This window comes from Sylvia atricapilla, chromosome 1, assembly GCF_009819655.1.
Source record: "Sylvia atricapilla isolate bSylAtr1 chromosome 1, bSylAtr1.pri, whole genome shotgun sequence".
NCBI classification, from domain to species: domain Eukaryota; kingdom Metazoa; phylum Chordata; class Aves; order Passeriformes; family Sylviidae; genus Sylvia; species Sylvia atricapilla.
This window is the reverse complement of record NC_089140.1, coordinates 126,122,484-126,147,200: the sequence shown is the minus strand read 5'-3', so window position 1 is coordinate 126,147,200 and position 24,717 is coordinate 126,122,484. Positions and strand designations below refer to the sequence as shown.

General features: G+C 38.4%; 1 long non-coding RNA gene across 1 annotated transcript; it reads left to right on the top strand.

The window, feature by feature from the left end:
* Positions 1-1,940: 1,940 nt before the first annotated feature.
* LOC136369853 (uncharacterized) lies at positions 1,941-24,413 on the top strand. The gene is made up of 2 exons (XR_010745073.1): positions 1,941-2,143; positions 18,508-24,413. It is a non-coding gene; the product is annotated as an uncharacterized lncRNA (long non-coding RNA).
* Positions 24,414-24,717: the final 304 nt, after the last annotated feature.

Below are 24,717 nucleotides of genomic sequence, written 5' to 3'. Positions count from 1 at the left end.
AAAAGGTATGAGGAAATTGACTGTTGCTGAATTGGCTTTCATTAAATATCATCAATGTTTGCCAGATTTAATGACCTGACCTTGAATGAAAGAAGGAATAAACCACATAATACACAACCCAGTGCTCAGTGCTATTGATCCAGCAGAATGGATAATACACAGTTATCTAATGCAGCACATCCTGTGCTCAGAGCTATAAACTCATTCACATAGAATAATATATTTGGTTACAGAAAAAGCTCTTAGAATTAACAAATGGCTTCTTATTTCTTTTTCTTTTCTTCAATACTACCAGCACTGCCCTTTGTGCATAGATAAGTGCTACTTGACTTGAAATGTAAAGAAATACCGTCTCACAGCTGTCTCTACTCAGGCAATTTGCCATTAAGAGAAGCCTGCCAAAGCAAAGGTTTTGGCATAAGACAGGAGTAACTTCTTGCAGTGGCCAGAGAAACATGTTAAGCCTCACTGAATTCCAGTACATTCAGTGCCACCATTACCAAGAGGGAGTTCACTCTAGTGCGCACCACAGCTCATGAGTTGTTATGCAATGCCAAGTAAAAATGTGGAATGGCCAATTTCAGAGAATTTGTAATGGGTTTAAACTGCACAGCAATTACAGAACCATAGGCCTTGAAGGAATGTTTGCAAAGTATACCTTCCCCTCGAGTTACTAGGATTTAATTATTAAACCTCAATTTCATTAACATGATGAGTCCCATCCCTTTCATTGTGCCTCTAAATTGCTCATAAAATTTCCTAACTACCAGAAGAAATTTTGATATTGTTACAAAGACCTGGTCACAAACATTACAGGGTAAAATAATGATTCTTCCATGTTGGTAAAATTCAGTAGATTTTAAAAATGTACATTTTAAAAGAAGTATGACTGAATCAGATTTTAATGATGGTGACATTATTAACAAAAGCTGCATGCAATTTATGCAACCAAACCTTTATAATAAGCTGCAACTGAACCTCTCTATCTGGCTGTCCTTTTAACAATAAAGGGCAACATCAATTTGATATTGACATTGGAACACCAAGATTTCCCACAGAAGCTACTTTTTTCTTAATATTTTTGTTTATAAATAGTAGAGTATCTGGTTAAGAGGATATCCTCCCTCCAAATAATGGACAGTCTAAATATTTGTCTGTCTCCAAAAGAAACACAATATCTATTAGTATAAAGGATTCACTCCCCCTAAATGCAATATGCTTTTTTCAAGCTTTGTAATGTCAAATCTTTTCCCAAAATATTGCTGTTGTCCACAATGCTATATACATCACCATTTCTTTCACAAGTGAACTTATCTCACTGGCTACTGAACTTATCTGCAGTGGCTCTTTTGACTGTAGATTTGTCAGCATGAGGGTCCTTTTGTAACACACAGATGTTACAGATGTTCTGTAGTCTATATGATGTTATGTAGAGTATTATTTCAAATAATGATAATGCTTCCATCTGTCAGGCTAGTGGCTTTATCAACACCACTGCAAAACTGAAAATGTCTTCTCCCAGTAATATTCCATGAAATGCTCTGTTTCTGGTACCAAAGATAGTTTTCAGCTATGGAACACTTTAAAAGATTTGGAAAATGTGGCTTTCTTGCTTAAAGCATAACATTAAAAGTTCTGTCGTGCATTGACTGTGATGAATTCTTACAGTTCTTAATATAATGTTATGCCTCATGTTAGGCACTAAAAGTTAGATATTTTCTGCTCAGCTGCAAGTGTCGCTGATCTCAGTGTATGTGTTCTGAACAACAGTTCTATTCTACCATGGATCTAGATTATTTAATGTCTGTAAGAGCATCAAACTGTGTTGCTGTATCAAGAAAGCAAATCCTAAACACTTAAAAATTAACATTAGGTAAAAACTTGACCATATGTTTATCTTACTTGCATTCATTAAGAGAAAAAACACTCATTAATTTTATTATTCATCTGATAAGAAAGTCAGACACATCAGTACAAGTGAGAGGAGTGTCACAATCATGACTGCTCCTTTTTGCAGTCCTTGTACCAAAGCTGAGCTCCACAAAAAACTGGAAGCTTCCCACCAGCCATGAGCACAAGAGCTTGTTAACAGCCATGGCTGTGAGGGAAGGGCCAGGGCAGCATGTCTGGTGAACTGGTGGATGTGAGTTGTTTTTCACTGTGAGCTCCAGATAGATACCCTTTGGCCATAAGAGGCCCCTGCCTGTATTTACCATATGGTCAAAAAGTGTAGATTAAAGAGAGTGTTTCCAGCAGGGCCATGACCCTGCAAGGAGAGCTAGGTTCATGGCTCTGCTAGTCCTTGTGTGTCATTTACCACCTCACCTTCTTTAAACTGCTTTCTTGGTCCTGAGTGTAACTTTTCTTTGGCTGACAGTTCCCTGTCTGTGTGAAGTGCCTTCTGTGATACAGCCTCACCCATTACTCAGGTTGCTGCTACTTCAGCAGCAATAACAGCAGCAATCTGGTACTGGATGTGCAGCATTAACTAACACAGGATGCATTCTGCACCATGTACACTGAGAAAAATGCAGCACCAACCAGGTTTTTAATTCTGCTCAAGGAAGGAATGTGTGCTCTACACTGATATTCTTCTCTGATATTATGGACTGTAATCACCCATTCGCATTCAGGTCTGAGAAACAGATGAATGAAAGACTTGCTTCTTCATTTTACTCTTTTTGCTGCTAACGTGCAAAAATTAAGGTTCTCATGTGCATATTTTGCGTGGCAGAAGAGATAAGAACCAGCAGATAAAGTTCAGAACGTCAGTAAACGACGTTCAACCTGTCTTCCATTTGAGTAAGGAACTTATCGAGAACAGGGAGGGAGGAGTGAAGGGAACAGCTGGCTTTCCAGATAATGCTCATAACCTTATAGGACCTTTCAAAATATATTGCAAACACTCCAAAAATTATTTCTTTGCCTATTTACTTCATTTTTTTATTGTAACACAGAGGGAACAGTATCACTGACTGACATGCCCTCCTATTTAAGACTTCTACAAAAATGAGGAGCTTAGAAAGGCCCAGCCACCACTGGCCTCGGTGTATGAGGAATTCTCCCCACAGCAAGCCAGTCATAATGGTGTGTCCATATCTTTCTGACTGCAGAGACTGTTCCATTTCCTGCGACACTAATCTCCTGGAACAATGCAGGAGAATAAAAACCTTAAAGATGTGTTGCAGTCCTATCCCTTATCTTTCTCCCTTTGGTTGATTTATTCTCTCCAGAGAGTAAGGAGATTGCAACTGTGTTCCTGAGTGAAAGAGGAGGAGAGTACTTTCCCCCATTAACTATGTTGGTTATTACCCAGATGGTCTGGCCTCAGGCACAGAACTTCACAAATAGAATTTCAGATGTGACGAGATGAGTCTTCTGTTGATATCACAATGTGAAACATTCCAAAGCAAAGCAACATTGCAGAAGGTGCATATGGGGCTTAGTGGCACCAAAGTCATATACAACAGTCAAACCAAAATCAACACCAGCATTTGTCTTTGTCAGAATTAGGTAACAGTGGAATGCTGAGTAGATGTGAGAATAGCATTTTTCAAAATTTATTATTTAATGATTGACTTGCCCTTTTGAAGTTATGGTGGATAGCTAGTTTTGTAAAGATTGTGTTGACATTCTGGCTGTATTTGAGACAAGGATTACTACTTGAAAAGGTAAATTTTTGCTTCACTTAGCAACTGTATTTAAGTCAATCAGCAGTGTGCTTATCAAAGGTGAGTGCACTGCTGTATTTCCATATCATAATAGTGCAAATTATGCCAGCAACTAAAAGATGAGAACACCAGGGAAGTTTACAACATGAAATTGCTCATAAATTAATTGTGTAGGGAGTTACATACAAAAAAATATAGATGTTTCTGCATAAAGTTCGAGCTCCTCTCTTGAAATCATCTATGTGCCCCCTGTGTGCCTTTTGCATATACCACTAAGCTATACAGAATTTATAAAGAGAATCAACATTTTAGGAAAGGCTGGGGAAAAAAAAAAAAATCTGTCGCAGGATTTTCCGTTTAGTGATTTCTGGATCATTTTTTTCCAGTCAAGCTGACATTTCAGTTTTAAATAGCACTTTGTTTGAAATCACCAAGGTATGAAACCGTCATCTTGCAAGAAACAGAAATAGCTTAGCACAAACCACCAACAGAGAAAGAGGAGCTTCTGTTATAAATTTTCTCTTTTATATTATTTGGATGTTGACCTCTTATGTGTTCTCAGTCTTCTTACTGAACCAGATTCTCAGAAACTTACGTTGATCGCTACTGTAACTGCTTACACCTGTTACACCTTCCACCCAATATTTGATTTACATGGCGATTAATTCTGCCTTTTTATCATCTGGGTGGTTAATGAAATTTCAGTATTTCAACTCTAGTGAAAATTGTGTTAAGTGTTCGGCTTGCCAGTACAAGAGAGAAATGGTTAAACTGCAACAGCACAGATCCACTAAGATTAAGTGACTGACATAAATACACAGAGGAAGAAATTGGGAGACTTGGGCTTGTTCAATATGGAGAAGTCTAAGGGGAGATGTAGCTGTCTTTAATGTCCAGTGGGAAGTTACCCAAAAGAAAGAAAAACAGACTCCTCAGAGGTGCTCGGGGAAAGAAGAATACACAACAATTGCAGGCTGCAGCAAGAGAAATTGTGGCTAAAAAACAGAAAAAAAAAAAATTCTTGAGTGTTGTAAAGAAACAATAGGAATGGGCTTGTGCTGTCAAACTTCCACTCTTGGAAATTTCCAAGTCATGACTGGCCATGGCCCTGAACAGCACAGTCTGACTTCTGATTTAGTTCTGCTTTGAGCAGGAGGTTCGCTTAGAGCTGTGATTCTAATAGATGTATGGGTGAAACACTTGCTTTTTACACTGTCAGCTTCCTACAAATCCCTCACGAGACTTTCAGTTTCCTTCAAATCTTGTCTATAATGATAAGCCATCAGGCAATTGTATGTCTGAGGGCTTTTCTTTACTCCAGCCTAACCCAAAAAGCTTTCAAAATAGTCATACACAGCTGCAAGTTCTCTTCCATCAGATAGCAGCAAAATTGCACATTCTGTATCACTGTCAAAAAAAAAAAAAAAAAAAAAAAAAAAAAAAAAAAAAAAAAAAAAAGCCAACCACAACAACTCAAAAATGGAAGTGTAATGCTTTGTCAAGTAGAAATCTGACCCAGCCCCTGAACAAGAAAAGAAGTCAAAACAGTAGCGGTTTTCTGAATAGTCGCTGTGCAAAACATGATTCAAGGACTGAATGCTTTAACTACTAGTTAACATAACACAGTTTGTACAACTTTGCTGTGGCTCAGGAAACAACTCTCAGCTTTACCTTAAGCACACACACATACATTTATACATGCATATATACCATATATATATATATCTGTTCATACATGAGGTACACATATATAAATACACATAAAGATATGCAGTCTGGGAGTAGATTTTTGTGATGGTAATCTTTGCAGAATATGTGGAAATGGCAAGGTGAATTCCTTCTTCCTTTACACCAAAATAACTCCCTTTCACTATATTCCTGGAAAATCACCTTTTCTGAAATTTTAGAGTCTCATAAATACACATCATAGTCCTCTGGCCATAAAAATTAACCTTAGCAGGGTTGTCTTCTCATAACAAAAGCCAAATGTGGGAATTTCTGCTGATGGTAGAACACGAAGATCTCTATAATGTTCTCTATAACTTGAATAATGTCCTGCATGTGAGTGAGTTTAATTACATCACTCTCCCTATGAAAAATGTGCAATTTGGCCTTATGGTGAGCTCAGTTCAGTTTCCCATCACTGACTGTGCTTTGGACATTTTTGCATTGTAAACAGTATGAATCCTAAGTCTCATTAATTTCATTATTAGCCCTGCTGCTTTTATGCACTTAAAATCCTAAGTGGGTGTGAAAAGACAGTTTTCAAGGAGGCTGTGCAGCTCTCTCCAGTTTTACAGCTTGAAGTATGTCTGATCCACAAGGAAGCCTACTGCCTTTCTTTTGACATGATCTGTGGAGCACGATATGCATTGAAGACTCATAAAAATTAAAAGTGTTTTTAGGAACCCATTGGTCTCTGGTATTTTGCCTGCTTTTTTTCCTGGGAATAGAGAATGGGATCTCCAGGAAAAACATTTCTACCAAGGTTTTCAAAGTAATGTCTGATTTGTCACATTTTTCCTTGCACTTACATTTTGAACCATTGGATTTTTATTTTCACTTGCATGTTTTAAGTTTGCTTACAGCCCATTTGCTGCATATTCACAACCTCTTGTCTACATTTTAGAAAAATAATCAAATTGTGATTATTGTTTTATAGTGGCAGCCTGCAATGAAGTGTACAGTAACAACAGTCACAGCATATACAGCACTCAAGCCTCCAATACACATTTAAATTATGCTACTTTCAAGGTAATGCTCTGAAATATAATCATAACATTATCTTTTTGCTGGAATGGCATGAGGGACAAGAAACAAAACTCACTCCTGAAGTACAGGCACACAGAAGTGTCACATAGGATCCTGAGCCACCTCAGTCCACCCAGTACAGGTGCACAGCCTGCAACACACTTCTGAGAAAACCATTCTCCTGCTTTCTGCCAACATTATCCATGCCAGAGAGTACAGTCTGTTTCCAGTTTAACAGAGGAACTAATACTACACTCAGCCAGTATTCAGTGGGGAAAAAACCCTCTCTTTTAGCTCAGTCCAAGAACAGATGATCCTTGGTGGTCTGTGCAAAACGAGTTTCTGTTTTTATTTATCCATAGCCACTGGGCCTTTTCCCTGCTCAGTGGAATACCACTGTGCAGGATGGGAATGCTTTCTTTTCATGTGTCTGTATCTCAAAGTGCATTTGTCAGCAACTGTGGTGGACTCTCCCCTAGTTTCACAAACCCTATGAGTCTCATGAGTTTTCTGCAAAAGACTAAGCAAAGATGAAGTGGAGCAGAAAGGGAGAGGGCGTCAAACTTTCAGGAACAGTAGGTGTGATCTTTACAACATTTAGCAGAAACTTCCATGAGGTTTGCACCAAGCTGATAGTGCTCCCACAGCAAGAAGTCATCACAAGGTATGGCTGATCACTTCAGCACAGGACAGCTGCCATGGAGGAAATTAAAGGAAGAGTTTCCTTTCATCTGGATCCAAGAATCTGTGATTGCTGCTTGCCTGTGCACTGGAAAAAACAAAACAAAACAAAACAAAAAACAAAACAAAACAAAAAAAGCCAAAACAAAACCCCACCACTTCTATATTAGTGACATTCTAGACTACTGCAGAATCAGGAAGAAAATTAAAATCTTCAGCTGAGTAAAACACACTATTTATCATCAGCAACAATGAAGTAGATGGTGAATTTCCAGATGGCTATAAAGTATGAGCCATAAACTAATTACAGAGAGTAGATAGCAGGTGCTGTTTCCTTTTTCCCCAAGACAGCTTACGAGATCAGGAAGAGCCCAGAGGGAACTGCAGGCTATCAGACCTGTCCCAGCATGGGAAGGTACCTGGGTGTTTGGATGAGCTTTCAGTAGTTACCAGTTCAGGGATACATAGTACCCATAGTACAAATACATAGTATTTGTTCAAGCTAAGAATTCTCCGAAGCTAATCAGCTGAAGCCCTCGGGGAATGCTCTTCAGTGAAGCAGTTGGCTGTGAGTTCCTCAGAAAACACAGACTGGCTGATGGCAAGGTGTTGATCCTGTTTTCTGGATCGTTCTACTGTAACCAGCACACTAAATGGTACAGTTCAGAGTATCATTAAGATAGAAACATAAAAGGCTTTTTGTTATTGCTTACTAAATTCCAGTAATGAAGTTAAGATCAAATGTGTTCACAAGGATTCCACAAAAATTAAAAACATTTTTACTAAATAGAGTCAGAATATTGGACGGAAAAAATACAGACTGGAACAACAAAGAAACCATTTTCCTGAAAGATATTCTCTGTTGTGATCATACTATCATAAAAAATGTTGTGCTGTAGTACTGACAAGCAAAGAGAAGTTCTCATAAATCTGTAATAGTAAATCCTGTTATTGTCAGATTACTCTTTTACAGCCATAAAACTGTTAATCACTCAGTGATGAAATACTTGAGACTTTAGTTTCAGCTGAATTTGAGTTGTTTCTGAGCCTCTTTTCAGTCCTCTGTGTTTCTAAGATTCAGTGAGCTATGCACATTAATTGCACTCTAACTTTAATGTAGCCCAACCCATTAAAACACTGGCATTGCCTTTATTCAGTCAGCAAGTCCTGACTCCTTTCAAACAGAGCGTATCACAGGTAGGACTTCAGTGCCATAGTTAACTCTTCATCTGCACAGCTGTGAGTGGATAGTGTACTTGGTAGAAACCACTAACCTGTTTTACAGGTGTGTGTACATTTCTCTTCCCGGGCTGCCAGTGGCTCTTGCCGCTCCACAGTTAAGTCAGCAAGAACATCTCAGTGATACAGAATTAATCCCAAATATTCACCAGGGCTGATGAAAATCAGCTTTGACATAACTTGTTTTGATTGGAGACTTTACCTTGCAGTGGTGTAATGTTATCTTTTACTATTTTTAGCCTGGTTTCCTAGAAAGCATCTATAACTACTAGAACAGGGCTAGAATTCTTTTTGCATTAGAAACATGTAGGGTTCATGCAAATGGGATTGTTATCACTACAAAACTTTGAGGCACCTCCCAGTGACTTGGATGAGGCTTCCAACATTTAGCCAGAGGAAATGAAGTTTTTTTAGTTGCTGGTTCTTGTACTGGAGGCCTTCATCTTAATCTTCAAAGGCCTTCATTATTCAATCTCAACTTCAATAAAGAATACCTCTCCCCTGTCTCTGTGAAGTCTTTTTGTAACAGTTCTATTCTCTAGAAGTGCCAAACCCACTGACATTAAGCATACAACATGTGAAAGCAGAAAAAAATTTCTCAGCTACCTTCTCACATCCCTTCAGCAGACGAAAATGGAAATGCTCACAGACCTGTCCACACTGAGACTAAAATGTCAACTACATTTTTGCAGTTGTTTGTGTATGTAGCCACAAGAAAAAAAGAGTGATAAATAAATAAAGGAAATATTTGAGGGGAGGTAGGGAATAGAGAGTGTTGACAGAGAAAGAAAGGACTGGAGGAAAAGGGCCCCAGCTGCTGCAAAAGGTGAGCATTAGTCCCATATGTGATTCTGAGTGCCCCTTAGGCCAATATGAAAACCCAGCATGAGGAATGAACCTGAATCTCACAGCTTCTTGCAGTTGTGAGATTTATTCAAAGTGTTGGCAGAAGCGATGAAGACTGTACATAAGTAAGAAGAACAAAATGACAGCTGTTTTTGAGGTTGTATGAAAAATAGCTGTTTTATGGAATATTTTCTTTCTGATAAAAGTAAAGTGATTATTTCTTCCTCCTCCAAGATCTTTCTACCATTTTAATAGCTAAAAATAGAGCCTAGTAACCCAAAGCTGATACCCAGAGGTGTCAAATTCAGACACTGCACAAACTGAGAAACTAGGTAAGTATTTGCATGTGAAGTTTTGATGTTAAAAATATTTGTATGTCTCTCCTCACCCTGTGTCTACATACACAGTAAAATACAAGAATCCTCAATTTGTAGAGAATAAAATAAAATTAAATGAAGCACATAGTTAATGTTTAAAAAAACCTGAGTAAAAAAAATGCAACAAGATATACTGGACACCTACACTTCATTTGCTTTATGCATGAGTTGCTATCACACCATCTCTGCCATAAGAGTACTATATGCACAGTTAATAAAATAAACCCAAATTCCTTGTATGGTGTAAATTTTTTTGCAGCTTTCTAGAGGCATGGTAGCATGGATGATGCCGTAAATTCTTCTATTCTCTTTTCCTTCTATCTTCTTGCAACTTTAATATTTTTGTCTTGCATCTGCCTGTACAAGCAGTAACTTTTGCCTGGTAGGAGTGTTAGTACATCTCTTCTGTCATCGGATAACATGCTAATGCCACGGTATTATCTGTTTGAAATGGGAAACCAAGGGAAGACTGGTGAAAAAGATCCTACTTACAGGGGAACAGGTACACTAAAAGCTTGCTAAATAAAAGTTAAATAAGGCCTAATGATAAGAAAAAGCAGCAAAGTCACACAAATAAGTTAGTTTACAATTGAGGAAGACTCATTTCCTTCCCACAGTGTTGCACGTATCTCATGGAAATGCTGACATCCTGGCCTGGATCAGGAATGGTGTGGCCAGCAGGAGCAGGGAGGTCATTCTTCCCATCCTGGGCACTGGTGAGGCCACACCTCGAGTGCTGTGTCCAGCTCTCAGTTTAGGGAGGACGCTGAGACACTTGAGGACGTCCAGAGGAGGCAAAGAGGCTGGTGAGGGGCTTGGAACACAAGTCTTATGAGGAATGGCTGAGGGAGCTGGGGGTGTTTAGCCTGGAGAAAAGGAGACTCAGAGGTGACCTTATCACTCTCTACAACCTCCTGAAAGGTGGCTGTAGTCCGGTGGGGGTTGGTCTCTTTCTCCAGGCAGCACTGACAGAACAAGAGGATACAGTCTGAACCTGCACCAAGGGAAATATAGGTTGGATATTAGGAAAAAGTTTTTTACAGAAAGAGTGATAAAGTACTGGAATGGTCTGCCTGGGGAGGTAGTGGAGTCATGGTGGAGTCACCATCCCTGGATGTGTTTAAAAGGAGACTGGATGTGGCACTCAGTGCCATGGTTTGGTTGAGCTGTTAGGGCATGGAACTGGATGATCTTGAAGGTCTCTTCCAACTTAGTGATTCTGTGATGTCTAAGGCACACACACTCACTGCTTTTTGCTTCTTGAATGACATCTTTACTCCTCTGTCACCAGCTATTTCTGCACTTTATGGGCTCTGCTTTGAAGTACAAGGGTGAGTAAAGTTCCTTTTCTCATGGAAATCAGCAGTCATCTCAGGCACCATCCCGCCTCATCTGAGCGGGATGAGTTACAGAAGCGTGGCCACAGTAAGGACCTCTTTCCGCAGGGGATATCAGCAAAACACACACTGCATCAAGAAAGGTTCACATTGCTCCCCAGCCACAGCATGGGTATCAGGTCTCTCCTTTCCCCTGTTCCTGGAGGTAATGTGTTCTTGCTTTTCAAACAAGATTTCCAAGAGATATTGTACTAATATCCAGCCCTCCACCTGAGATAATTGAAATGTGTCTTTCCACACTCCCCATCCCACCCCTCCCCCAAGAAAAGTGCAGACTAACTATTCTTTTCTTTGTATTTGCATCAAATTTTGTAAATTTTTGATCAGCCTTTCTGAAAAAAATTTCTCATCACTTGCTTTCCTTTTTACAAGGCATGCTAGGTCTTCTTCTTTAGATAGAGTGGGTTGATTTTTTTTCTTTCCTTCTTCAGTCTGAGAAGAAGACAGCAGCTTTGCTTTAATCCTCAAATCAAAACAATTTCATTTCATTTCTAAATACAGGGTAGAGGAAAGTAACTTACACAGAAACTGAGCTGGTTTTGTATGAAATTTCGTGCTTTCATCAGAAAAAAATTAACAAGTAAGGCTTTGAACAAGATTTTCAGGCAAAGAGTGGCATAATGCAATGCTTCAGAAAATCACTACCTATACTTTATACAGTTCTAAAAGTATCCTGTTTAATTTTACAGTGATAACACAATTTTGTTTGGAAAATAAACCTGATGCCAAGCATTAAAGTTTAATAGATAAACCAATCCAGATTTCCCCCCTACTTTGTCCTCTGCTGTTCTTTAAGTAGTTAAAAGACATCACACTGTATAGCTTAAAATGCGCCTGTTTCGTTTTATCAGAAAAAGAAAGTAAAGCATTTCATCAGAGAGCTAAATTGAAAAGCTGCAGTGAATGTATATAAGACAGAACAAAATAGAAAGGATATGTATGAAATAGATTGGGTGAAACCTTAACCCCACTGAATCCTATGGCAAAGTCCCCATTGACTTCACAGACCCAAGATTTTACGTTCAATCACAGCATGAACACAGCTGATGCTGCACAACTTCTAGAGGAGCACAAAAGATTAAAAACTCAATATTCAAGACAGAGTCAAGTTTAGATTCAGGTGAACTCTGAGCTGACATCCAGCACATGGTTTATTCAGAGGAAAATTACAGATCTGAGAGAATTTTAAGTGTGGTGTGAAGAACAGTCAAATGTAGCCTCTTTTTAAATCAAAATGCCAGTCTTTAATTTGGTGCACAAGAAGACTTCCCTATAATTTTCACAGGCTATAATAGTTTAAGGGTGACCTTCTAGTCTGGTCAGCTGTAATACTCTGAAATACTTACCATGCCTTAAGGATAGCAACAATTGGAATGGGAGAAAATTGACAGAATAGGGCAATAACAATGTGGATGTTCAGGAAAAAGCATCAAGGAAGACCAGAGTTCATTTTGAACACTCCTAGACAATTCTAATGTGTTTTCTTCTATAATGTTACAGTTCTTAGTGTTACAGTTTTTAATAGGACAGAAATAACAGAAAAAATAGGTGTCTTACATGCCTTCTACAACAACAGATTATAGAAAAAAAATTCTTTTCATGAAAAGTGGCCTGTGCATAATAAGGACCTTAAAAGAATAGAGAAGGATGCAAATCCCTAAGAGCAGCAAATACTTTACAGTTCCAGCTGATATAAATGACAAAAGTCTATTGACTTTGGTATAGTGGTTCTGCAATCTTGAATAAGTATTTAGTCTTGTGAAGGAGATCTGATATCATCTGGAATGATATCACTCAATTTCTCCTCTAGAGAACACTGATTTTTTGAACATTCTGGTAATGAAAAACAGAAAGCTGTCAAGATGTCAATAACCATTATGTAGAGCGCTTTCTCAAATTAAAAATGGCTTCCCACTGAAAAGAGGTTTTGTGCAGAAATGAGCCTTTGGTTAAGGTATTTTTTAATTTATACCCTTAATTTCATGGCATAATTTTTACTACTTATACCTCTCCAAGAGAACATTGAGATTTAAAATAAGACATTTAAAAATGATTTTGTGAGAGAAGTTGTCAGCTTTTCTATAGATATATCACCAAAAGTAGTGAAAGTTGGTTTATTTGGAACTGAGAAGAATATAAATAATACTGTGGTCTCAAAACGATTTTCAGTTCCCAGTAAGTGCAACATCACAGGCCAGTGAGGGCATGTTCACTGAGGCCTGATCCTCGTGACTTAATAATACACCTATTAACTGCAGACACATAACAACTTTCACTGCAATCGCAGTTAAAAATCAAACCTGTGCCTCACTTCTCGGTGTACCAGAGCCCGAGGCAAACTGGATCATCAGCACGGATTTTGAAATGTTCTTCTGGAGCCGTGGTGAGGAGCAGAGGAGGTGGCAGAACCGAGGCTCAGAACCGAGGTGCCTGGATGTCAGACAAGGTCTATGAGCAGGAAGGAAGATGCTGGCTCAATTCCAGCACAACGGGAAAGCCATGCCCACAGCCCTGACCTGAGAGCAAGGGATTGAGGGCAGGGAGTGGGAATTAGATGGATTTGTACATAACACAGGAGCTAGAAACAGAAAAGAGATTTCTTCAGAGTGTTGGAATTCAGGTTGTCCTTCAAGTTTAATGTTCCTGGGTTTTGAAATCACGCTGAGCTTCATGTGTTTAAGGAAATAGTTGCCCTAAGAAAATACAGTTTTGCCATAAGAAATAGTATTTTCTTAATCTTTTCTGTAAAATTGGCAGCAGTATTTTAAAGCACTTACTAAATAGCAGTAAGCACCATGAAAACCTATTTTACCTGGGGAGTTAAATATTGAGTTTATGCTATAGAGACAGTTCCTTATCCTTCAGGATTCAGAGAAAGCAAAAAAAAATTTATACAGATTATCAACACAATTGCTAAATATTCATTTGCATATCTAAAGATAATAATGTTTGCGGTGTTGGGCACTTAACATATGCTAGCAGAAAAACTAGGTTGAGGGGAGGTTCAGATCTAATTCTATGAGGGTGGTGAGCATTTCATAGTGTGTTTCCAAAATTGACTTTTGAGGTAATTTCTAGGAGCCAACTCTTTTGTTCCTTTCTAATTTTCTTAAATGAAATGGGCTACCCTTCTCTTTCAACACTGTAATTATCATTAGCCTCAGAAATCACTTTGCAATTCATGAAAGTCTGAATTCTTCATGTTGACTAAGCAAACCCTTAATAAAAACAAACACTTACTGCAAATTCATTCCATGGTAATTAATAGACTAATTATATCTGTTTAATATCTGGCATGCATCTGTAACAGGCAAGGTTCTGTTTTCACTGTTGTCTTCCTATTGCTCAAACTTGCACGTTGGAAACTCAACAGTCAGCATGTATCTCCAGTAAATTAAAAGCAATCTGTGGTAACTATTTTACATCCTTCTGTCTGAAGCAGCCAAAAGCAATAGACATGGTCTTTCTTTAGATTTTGGATGGATAGAAAGCCCACTAGGTTTCTCAGACCATTTACATTTCTGAAGATAAAAACTTAAAGCAGAGGAGGAGGAGTATCTTCCTGCCAGAACACAGCTCAGAGAGTCTGCCTGCAGCAGCAGCAAAATATTCAGTAGGTGTTTTCATGAATGGTCATGAAAAGGGAGGGACAATTATCTTACAGTTTCCCCTGAGTAACTGAATAATCCTTCAGGGATGCCATGTCTCAGTAATCCTGCAGTTCATGAGTCAGCATCAGTGTGTGGGAGAGTTGTTTTCTTTCGTACAGCTGACAATAGAATTAGAATATTTGGAAATTTGCAACGTTTTCAGATTTACAAATATAAACTTCTATAGGATTTTTTTTAAGTTTTCCATCACTGCTAATGGACCCTTTTGCAGTAGTTGGAGGCTTAAAATTATATACATGAAATGTACGTAAATATGAGCATGGCATTTTAACTTCTGCTGTGCACTGGAAATGGAAAGGGGAAATATAATTTACTGCATCTGTTCTGTACTAGGAGGGCAGAAAAAAATTATTTGGAGACTGCAATGCAGTCTTCTTAGCTTCTTAGTTTTCCTCAAATATATGGTGTAAACACAGTCCCTGGAAGCGCTCCCAGATTAAAGAGTAAAGTAGCATGGATGTAACTGACCTTCCATCTCCTTGTCTTTTCTCTGGTGCTCTGAGCATACTAAGTCATGAATAATGGTGCCTAAGGGACCCAACAGGGTGTTTTAACCACAGCAATAGTGTCCTAAGTTTGCATGTGAAGAAAATGTAACATGTAATAGCTGCCTGATTTTTCCTCCGTGTATCAGCTAATCTGTGGCAGGTCAGGACATTAAACTTTGACCTTCTGAGTCCTCATCCTCTGCTTATCAATCAATGCAGTTTTCATCCAATCTGTCCTCTGGTGCATAGTATCTGCTAACTACTTACCTGTATCAAAGGAGCTATAGGAAATGCTCCAGAAACCATGACAGAGCAATATATTTGCTTCTTAGTATGTGCTGTCTGATTATTTATCCTGATGACAAGTTACAGTTCCAGGAGGGTATGTGTCTTCAGCTGCTTATGTTTGCATCCTCAGCCATATTACATTGGTATGTAATGGCATTGCTGCATTAAGGCATTCTGTCCATCACTGAATTATGCATGCAGTCAGCAGCTGTTCTGATAGCACAGATATGGGCTGAATTACAATGGAAAGATGCCTCTGTATATAGAGTTAGGGATGACTTTATTACTTCTATGCACACTAGAAAAGAAAGGACTTTCAGAAGGAAACCGATCTTTTTCTGGAAAATGGAATTATATGAAATCAGAACAAGTGTTGTGAAAAGCCATAAGAAATTATCTAGAAAGCTATTCCACTCTCTGTTTATCACTTCACCTCTGGTCTATCTTTTAGACCAACATGAGAACCACTTGAGACTTAAAAGTAGTATATCCTCACATTAAGCAGATTAGCTCACACTCTTCCCAGCTCTTTAAAATTTTATTTTAATGCATCTTGCAAAACTTTCTTCTCTGTAAAAGCAGTATTTTGGATTTTGAAGATGTTCATCCACATGTTTGTGTCAGATCAAGAATTCTATGAAGCAATAGCTGGCAAAGCTTGAGGTTTCATTAGCAGCAGAGCCAAATAAGAGTTATCCATATGTTTTCCTTGCTAGGCCTATACAACCTTTCCTGCATTCTGTGCTGTGTGCCTCTGTCATGATTTGAAATATGCCACAGGAATACAGCACACTCAGGTCAAGTATTAAATGAAAACCATATACTATACCAGTGTTACTGAGGATGACAGCTTGAAAAGAAAGTAAATCTGTTAATTTCTAAACCTGTTTATGCTGTTTAGGCAGCAGCATGGCAGTGCATATCCTAGATGGCTAAAGTTTTTTACTAAAATTTTGGAAACTTGGATTCTGGCGAAAATGAAAAATTTCTTGTAGGAATAACATTCTTAACAGCAATAGTAAGGTTTCTATAGGAAATTCTAAGCTTTGATCTTCAAACCTTTCCCCTAACTTTCTTCTTGCCTCCTTTGGTTTTTCAAAGCAGCAGTGTAATTCTAAGATAATATATCGAAAAAGATTGAAAGGCAGATTTTTTTACTGAGAAGTGGATGTAGTAAATATTACTATATTTCAAAGTTTCTCCATTAGTTGATTAGAACTGCAAGAAATGCAGCCTATCAAAAACATCCCATGGGCACAAACTGAGACTTTTAGAAGCTGTATTCCGTCTTTGGGCTACAGAATGACTTGGCCGAGTCTAGACATGAATCAACTGCTCAGCATATCAGCAGCATATCAGCTGCTAAACTAGGTCAGATCATGAGGTACTGATCCCAGGAGTTTCACTGAAGATAACGTTGTTTACTAGAATTTCTTAAAGTTCAGTGTTCTGTGTGTGGAATATCATGTTTAATGATACTCAGGATTCATGACATTTTTACTTGCATGGGCAATCCTTTCTCTTTTCTTCAGCAGTTGAGGAATCAGGAAGTTACACAAAGGAAAAATGCTATTGCAATATAAATCATAACATATAATGGGCTTCCATAAATCATTTTATCTATCAGACATTGGATGTGACTGCTGTCATGTAGTCTAGAGCTTGATAAAACACAGCTCAGTATCTTTTCACTGGGTTTGTTCCTCATTCCAGAACACTCAACTCTTCCATCTTTGAGCCTAAGATCAAAATATGATCCATTTCATTTTTTGGGTTTCAGTCTGCCATCCATGTTTGCATTTCTACATCCCTGTTTGCCATGTGTCACAAGTGTTGTTATCCAGACAGATATAAATGGTTACCTGGGTATAGACGAACATCTTTCTGGCACAACCACTAAATTCAAGTTTGTGGACTAGATTTAATATTTCTGTCTGTCTCCTTCTGCTGAGATTTGTTTGGAGCAGGAGTGGTAAGAGCAGTGCATGCCAGTCGGGGAAAAACATGCAAAGAACCAAATTCTGCTTAACAGAACAGTTAATATTCTTTCACTATTTTCTTTAAATGAACTGTTCATTCACATTCTGGATCATGTTTATTACAAGCTGGGGGGTTTTTGTTGGTTTTTTGTTTTGTTTTGGTTTGGTTTGGATTTTTGTTTGTTGTGTTTGTTTGTTGTGTTGTGTTTTGTTTTTTCTTGATTAATTTTAGTCTGTGAAAGAAAAAGGTGAGATACCACTCAGGTCCATATGTTATACCGGGCTGCCAGAGAGGACAGACCATTTTTCACACAACAGCAACATATTTTTGGGGCTTTCCTAAGCTAGATTTTCAATTCCGTTGTTTCATTTCTGTAACAACAAGACAATATTGTGGTGAGGAATGCCACAAGGGTATATCAAGGAGATTTTTATTAAATCATAGTGATGTATATGCTCAAAACAAAATTCTGCCAGAGGGTAAATTCCATTTTTAAAGCCTACAGTACATTATTAGACTTGCAGTACACATGAGCTAGGGAAAATCTACCAAACCAAGTTAAAATATCTTGCAGAACAACGCATTGCAAAACATTCCTTCTACTTTCAGGAAGAAATTTTTATGGTTGACTTTTAACTGAATAATAGGTTTGATTTTAAAGTACATCACATTCATTAATTAGCAGTAAAGGGGCCTCAGGAGCCTGGCTCTTAACAATAAGTAAATAAATAACAATAAGATTTCTGTGTAGTATACTTTTAATTGCCATGGGCTCCTCCTGTTCCTAGATAACCATTATGTATTCAGTTGGGAGGTAAATGATTATGGAGACATGAAAACACACTTGACATGGGGTTTTTTTCATAAGATTTTAACAATTTTGTTCTCTCTCTTTGTTTCTGCCAGAAAATACAGGTAATTCAGGCAATTTTCAGACTATGCAATTTCATTCCTCTTCTTGATTACCTAATTATCTAGATTAACAAAGAGACTTTTCTAACTTTACAACTAAAAAATATCCCCCAAGCCAAATCACTTTTGCATAAGAATAGAATCTTCTTTTATTATTTTAATTCTTGGATTTATTTTTTCCTTTTCTGCTATGTTTTTTATAATAGTACCCTGCAAGTGAGAAAAGTGGGAGACTAATGAAGATGCAACAAGTTCTATGAAATATTGAAACTGAAATATTGAAGCTACGGCTTTCCTCCAACTGAAACCACAGTGGATATATATTCATGGTGACTAATTATGTTTCACTGCAGATTCTGAATTCTAGTCTCCCTGAAATCTAGAAATCTCCAACTTAGTGAAGGTACAAAGTTTTTCTGTTTTTTTCTATAAGAATTTTCCATTTGTGAAGATGGCTAATGATCTCCTGGGGGACTTTATATTAGAATAATTTTCTTAAGCTTACTCAAAGTAGGAGGACAGAAGCTGATGCCTCTGGTATTAATGAATAAACTTCCTCTATAAATAAAGAAATTGAAAGAATCTGAGTATTCATTCAGCCTTAAATAAAAGTTTTGCAACAATAACAGTTACTCCTTGATTTTTATAGCATTTCATGCTGAGTAATTTTCAGTACAGTGGGAACTTACATTCTTAAGAGAGAGGAGCAGGTGTGTTCTAGAAACAAAAATTAAGCACATGGATATCCCTTCCTATTTACAGTAGTTTCTACTTTTCCTTAGACTACAAAGTTAAATTATTAACACTTTCATTTACAGGCTAATCAATGAATTGATACAACCAGTACCAAGATGTTATTCAGAGAAAAGAAAGATTTTAGTTAGAGGATACCACAAAAAAGGAGGAAAAAAATTAGTATGCATACAGACTAAGAATGAGTAAAAAAAATCTCACAATGTAGCCAAGTAGGCAAGTTTTACTCTGGGTTGCATTCACACAAGAGCTGACAAAGATGTGGGAGGTAATTATGCCTTCTACTTGATCCCAGTAAGATGAAAAACATTTTTCTCCCTTCTATTGCTACAAAATGTTATTGTAAAGAAGATGATGATAAGTAGTTCTTCAGGGCCAATGGGATAAGAACAAACATAAATTAGCTTAAATCATCCCAAAATTATCTCACTGGGTAAAAGAAAAACTTCTTTATGCCTGTTAGAGCACTGAAATTGTGTGCCTACGGAACTTCCTATGGAAGTCATGAAGTATCCTTCACCAGAGATTTTTAGGATGGATTAGACAAAAAGCTCTCAGAATGATTTTAGTGCAGACCATCAACCAGCTTCATTCCAATGCACTGGAGCACATGGTTTTGCAAGATTTTGTGTGTCTGCTCTTCTATGAATCTGATTGAGTTTACCACCAGCTGGATCTCTTCTTGTTGCACTTCCCATTTCATGAATGCTCTACAAACTTCCTGTTTGTAATACTGTGTGTGTGTAGGGATTCAGTGAACTTCAGTGACCTGTTATTTGAGTAATCTTCTCACTGTTGCATTTCTGGGGGCAAATTTTCAGAGTCCCTCTCTAATTGCATGCAACAAATCTGAGAAGTTAAAGCCAAAGTAAGCAACAACCTAGAGCCCTAATGTCCAGCACAACTTCTGACTCTTCCCTGCCTCCTGGCTGTGCCCCTGGACAAAACCAGCAATTTTCTGCTGCCAGAAATCCCATCTCTTCCTTTGGCAGCAGGATCAAAAAAAAGCTGTGCTATTCTCAGGATTTCTCTTATAACACAATCATGACAGGGTATGAAACTGCTAGTTAAACTCCTCGAGGCATGTGGGGAAAGTTTTCTGGAAGTGTCAGTGCTTCTTTAGATGTTACTGGGCTGCTGTGGCTCCTCCTGGTACTGTTTGCCACAGAGTGGTGCCTGCAGGGCCTCCGACCAGGCTGCCTCACACAGCAGGGGAGGGACAGCCCCGCACATCTGCCCTGTCTCGTAACATCTGCCTTACTCTGGAGGTGCAGGTGTTGATACCTCAGAGCAATCTGTGGTAGTTCCAGGGAGAGGTGACACCAGGGGTGCTCTCCCTTGCACACAATCCCTGGCATGTCACTGCAATGCTGAGCATAAGAAAGCTTAAGGACTTATGACCCTCAGTCTGAAAAGCACAAAAGAAATTAACTGGGACTTTGGCTTAATAAGCCCTTGCTACTTAAGTATTCAAAATGCAACACTTTGCTTTGCCTTATTTTAGAGTTGTCCAAGTCCACTGTCACTTATGTTCTCATTAGCAAAATCTCTTAAAGTTTTACTTTTAAGTATGTTGGAAATGCCTCAGTTTTATCAATATTCCATTCTAAGGAGCCAGATGATGCATAGCTTATTCAGGCTTTGCAGGTGAGGTTTCTATCTCTCTTGCTCAACTCAGAAGCAATTTAGGCCACATCTATTAGAAAAGGGACTGCACAAAATATAAAGGTTGCTGGTAGTTACAGTACCTGAGATCTATGACCTAATTGCCTTTATCGGTTTAATTATTCACAAAAGCGGGGGGAAAGGCCCACAATACATTTTCTAAGAGAGTACCTGACAGTAGACTGGAGGGGAATTCTCTCAACTTGCACTTTCCAGGGAATAATTAAATATTTATTAAGTCAGTGGAAGGAAAGAAGAGTAATATGAGAACACTAAAGGGCTAAGCCATAGGCTTCTTGTGGAAGAGAGTACTTCTTTTCAAATAGTTAAATTTTGAATTGGAAGAGAATGCAGAAAGTGAGATTCTTCTCCCAGATGAAAACCATAAGAAAACAGTGAGCTATAGTGACATGTTCACTCATGTCTTTTTTTTCTGGGGCACAGTGAATATTTAATACACCTACAAGGATGGATATAGCTTCCACAACACTAACTGAAAAGAATCTTTTCCACCTGAGTACCTATAGCTAGGCAGTGTGATTTGGGCATGGAAAACATTCAACCTCCTACAGAACAGGAATTAATCTATTCTAGCTGTACTTTCTTGCATAAATATCAGCTAAGTCCACCATTGGGATACAGCCACTGTTTAGGACCTACTTGGTGAGGTCTGGCAGAAGGGACTTGCATCTAGGTGAAACTGAGTGGTTTGAAACAAATACAGGAGTAGGGGACTCCACAAAGGCTAGAGATGGGATCTAAATCTCACCAGTTTCTGTTGGCTAACATGTGCCACCTGCCCAGCTTGCTAGATTTGGGGATATCATATGTCTAGAGCCTACATTTTACAATGTATTGCACGGAGGAGCAATGCATGGAGTTATCTATGCAACTCAAGGCTGAGGTATCCTGACAACTGGGTCCTTTAATACTGAGTGAAAACTTCCTTGTAAACCTAGATCTGGATTTTGCATTTTCAGTCTGCACTGTAAATGGCCGTATTTCAGGAAGGAAGGACAGAATAATCATTGCTAATTTATACTGTTGCTAAGAAGTCAAGTTTTCGGGACATCTTCCAGAGGTGAGTGTTAGCTCAGTGGGCCAGTTGCCAAGAAAACTCCGCGTCTTGCTCATACAGGTTTTACTGCTGCGATTTGTGGTGTCACTGTTTCAATGGATGCAGCTGTCACGAGACATTATGGCCAGACTTGCACTGCTCTTCAGGAAATGTGAATCCAGAGGGCCTGCAATCTTTGGTGGGAGCTGGTGTTCAAAGTCTAGTAAAATAAGAGTTAGGCACCGATGAAGTTCCAGGTGAGCTCTCTCAGTGGAAGTTGTATGCAATTGAATGGTTAACCATCCAAAGTGGTGACTTCAGGGCTATAAATAGAAGACTTCTCTCAACAGTTGCAAAATGGCGTGGCCACAAGTGGACCACAAGTCCACACTGGAGGTGACTGTCTGCAATTATGACTTGAAATGAACTCTTTCCTGGCTGTGAGCCTTTGAGTATTTAGACAAATAGCTAGACAATTTCACTGTTTATTCAGCTTGTCAGGATAAGAGAGAAACAGCTCCTTGCAAAAACTAAAACTGGAAAAAAAAAAATTGAAAGAAAAAAATATTTTTTAAACACTCTTTAGAAAATGAGCTTGAACAAAATATTTCAGATCTTCACAATGGTGAGTGATTCAGTTCCATATGAAGATACTGTATCAAAGAGAAGAATATTATCTTTAACTGCTCCTCCAGCATGCCATTTCTGATTCCTCTCCCGAGTTTGAGGAGCAGTCGGCATCAGCAGGGTGAATCATCAGTGCTGCACACAGCCCTGCTTGGCAAACTGCAAACAGCCTCTCCTGGGACTCCGCTGCACTTCGCACGTTGATCCCCACTGGAGGCCCGAGCTAAAATAAGGAACACCGCATCTGCAATGTGCATTTATGCTGCTTTCTGACAAAATAAGTGTAGATGGACATAAAATGATCCTTGTGAGGTGGAAAGCAGGATGTTTGGGGAATGGGGATATCTGAAGAATCTTTAAAACTTTCTGAAGTCTGGTAAAGAGCATGAGGTAAAAGTGTGATCAGCAGAGGAGTTTATTTGAAAACTTGTTGGACTCTTTGCAGGAAACACAAAAGAGTTTATACATTTGGAGTCAAAAGTTGAACCCACTCTAGCAGAGTTTATTCCTCACTTCTAACTTGGGTAGTTCTCATGTATGTCAAATAAGAAAGTTTATCCGTACTTCATTTTTTATTATTCAATTGTTTGCAGAGTCACTAACTTTCCATTGTTTCTTTCTTAAGGGTATAGAATTTATCCCAGGACTAGAAGCTGACATTCAAAAGTTTTGTAGTATAAAATATGCTCACTACTGAGTGAGGTAACTGTAGTGAAAAAGATGTTTTCTAAGAGGCTGTGGAGCAGTGTGCAGCTAAATCTGGCAAAGAAGTGAATGCTTGCATTTTCCATTGGTGTCAGCTCTCAGGACATCATCTTATAAATGGGGAGCTGACAGAAGAAGTATTGCAGTCTGACAGTGAGTGGGTAGATTTAAAATAGATTAAGAAATTAGTGACATAAGGAAATACATCGCCTGAAAGGATGATTTTTTTAATGCATCTTTATACTTTGCTGTGTATTCAGAGCTACTCTAGTAAGTGTATTGAGTGTTTTTGCAATATTTATAACAAAAAAGCTCTGCTTCATCAAACCTACAACCCAGAATTATTTTAATTGTGCTGTTAGGCAGGTAATTTTGAGGGGCTTTTTGCCTCTAAAAGTCCTAACAAATGGATAATCAATGCAAGCCCATCTCTAATCACTCTTCTGTGACTAGCTGAGATTATTGGCCTTCCTAAAGGATATGTGGTGATAGGAAAGGGAGGGATGACTTCAAACTGAAAGAGAGTAGGTTTAGTTCAAATATTTGGAAGAATTTCTTTACTGTGGAGTGGTGAGGCACTCCACAGCAGGAATTGTTCAAGACCAGGTCGGATATGGTCCTGAATAACCTGGTCTAGAGATAAGTGCCTGTGTCTATGACAGGAGGGTTGGAACTGGATGATTTCAAGGTCTCTTCCCAACCAAACTATTCTATGATCCCCTGAACTACAGAGATGGAATTATATTAATTCTTCTGGTTCCAAAGTTGTCTTACTGAATCATTCTGTTCTCTTCTGGACATGTTCCTTTGCATACCCCCTATAACTGAAGACACTGCACTTTGAACTGCTAACGCTGTCTAAAATCACATGACATTTTTGCAGTTATGTGGAATCAGTTCATTCACTAAGGGAAAGTCACGTTGAAATGTTCTGAATGTCCTTGATTCCCTCAAACGTGCATTTGACTCTCTAGTTCAGTGATTATTGCAAGGGAAATAGACAAGAAGACGAAAAGTGTGAATGATGGCTCACAGGAGTAGGTTTCCAGCAGCAGTTTAATCAAAAGGATCCAAGTCAGATCTCATTTAAGATCAGGACTAAATTGTGGAGCTCTTTTTAGCTATTCCATCTTGTGACTCACTGTGCAAAGCAATGTTACTTCTAAGATATCTTTCTGTTTCACCCAGCAATAGAACTAGCTCAGGAAGTAAAGAGCAGCAGGATGCAGGGGATTAACAGCTATGTAAAATCTCACTATTTATGAAACTTTTAAAAATAATAAAATGAAGCACTTAAAAGACAAAGGTTTTACTTTTGTAAATTTTGGGTTTTTTTGAGGGGCTTCTGGATTTCCCTAATTTCTTATCCAAATGAAATTTACTGCAGAAAATAAAACCATTTATTCAGTTTGTTGCTGGTTCACAAAAATGTGTTTACTTACTGCTTTGCCTTAGTGCTCCTTTTCTTTCATTCTGTAGAGGGCTCAGACATTTCATTCCCCCACGGAAGGATTCTGGATCAGCTGGGACGAGATGTTCTCATGGAAATATTCAAATATGCACTTATTATCTGATATGTCCTCACATGTTCTTGAAGCTCATTAAGTCA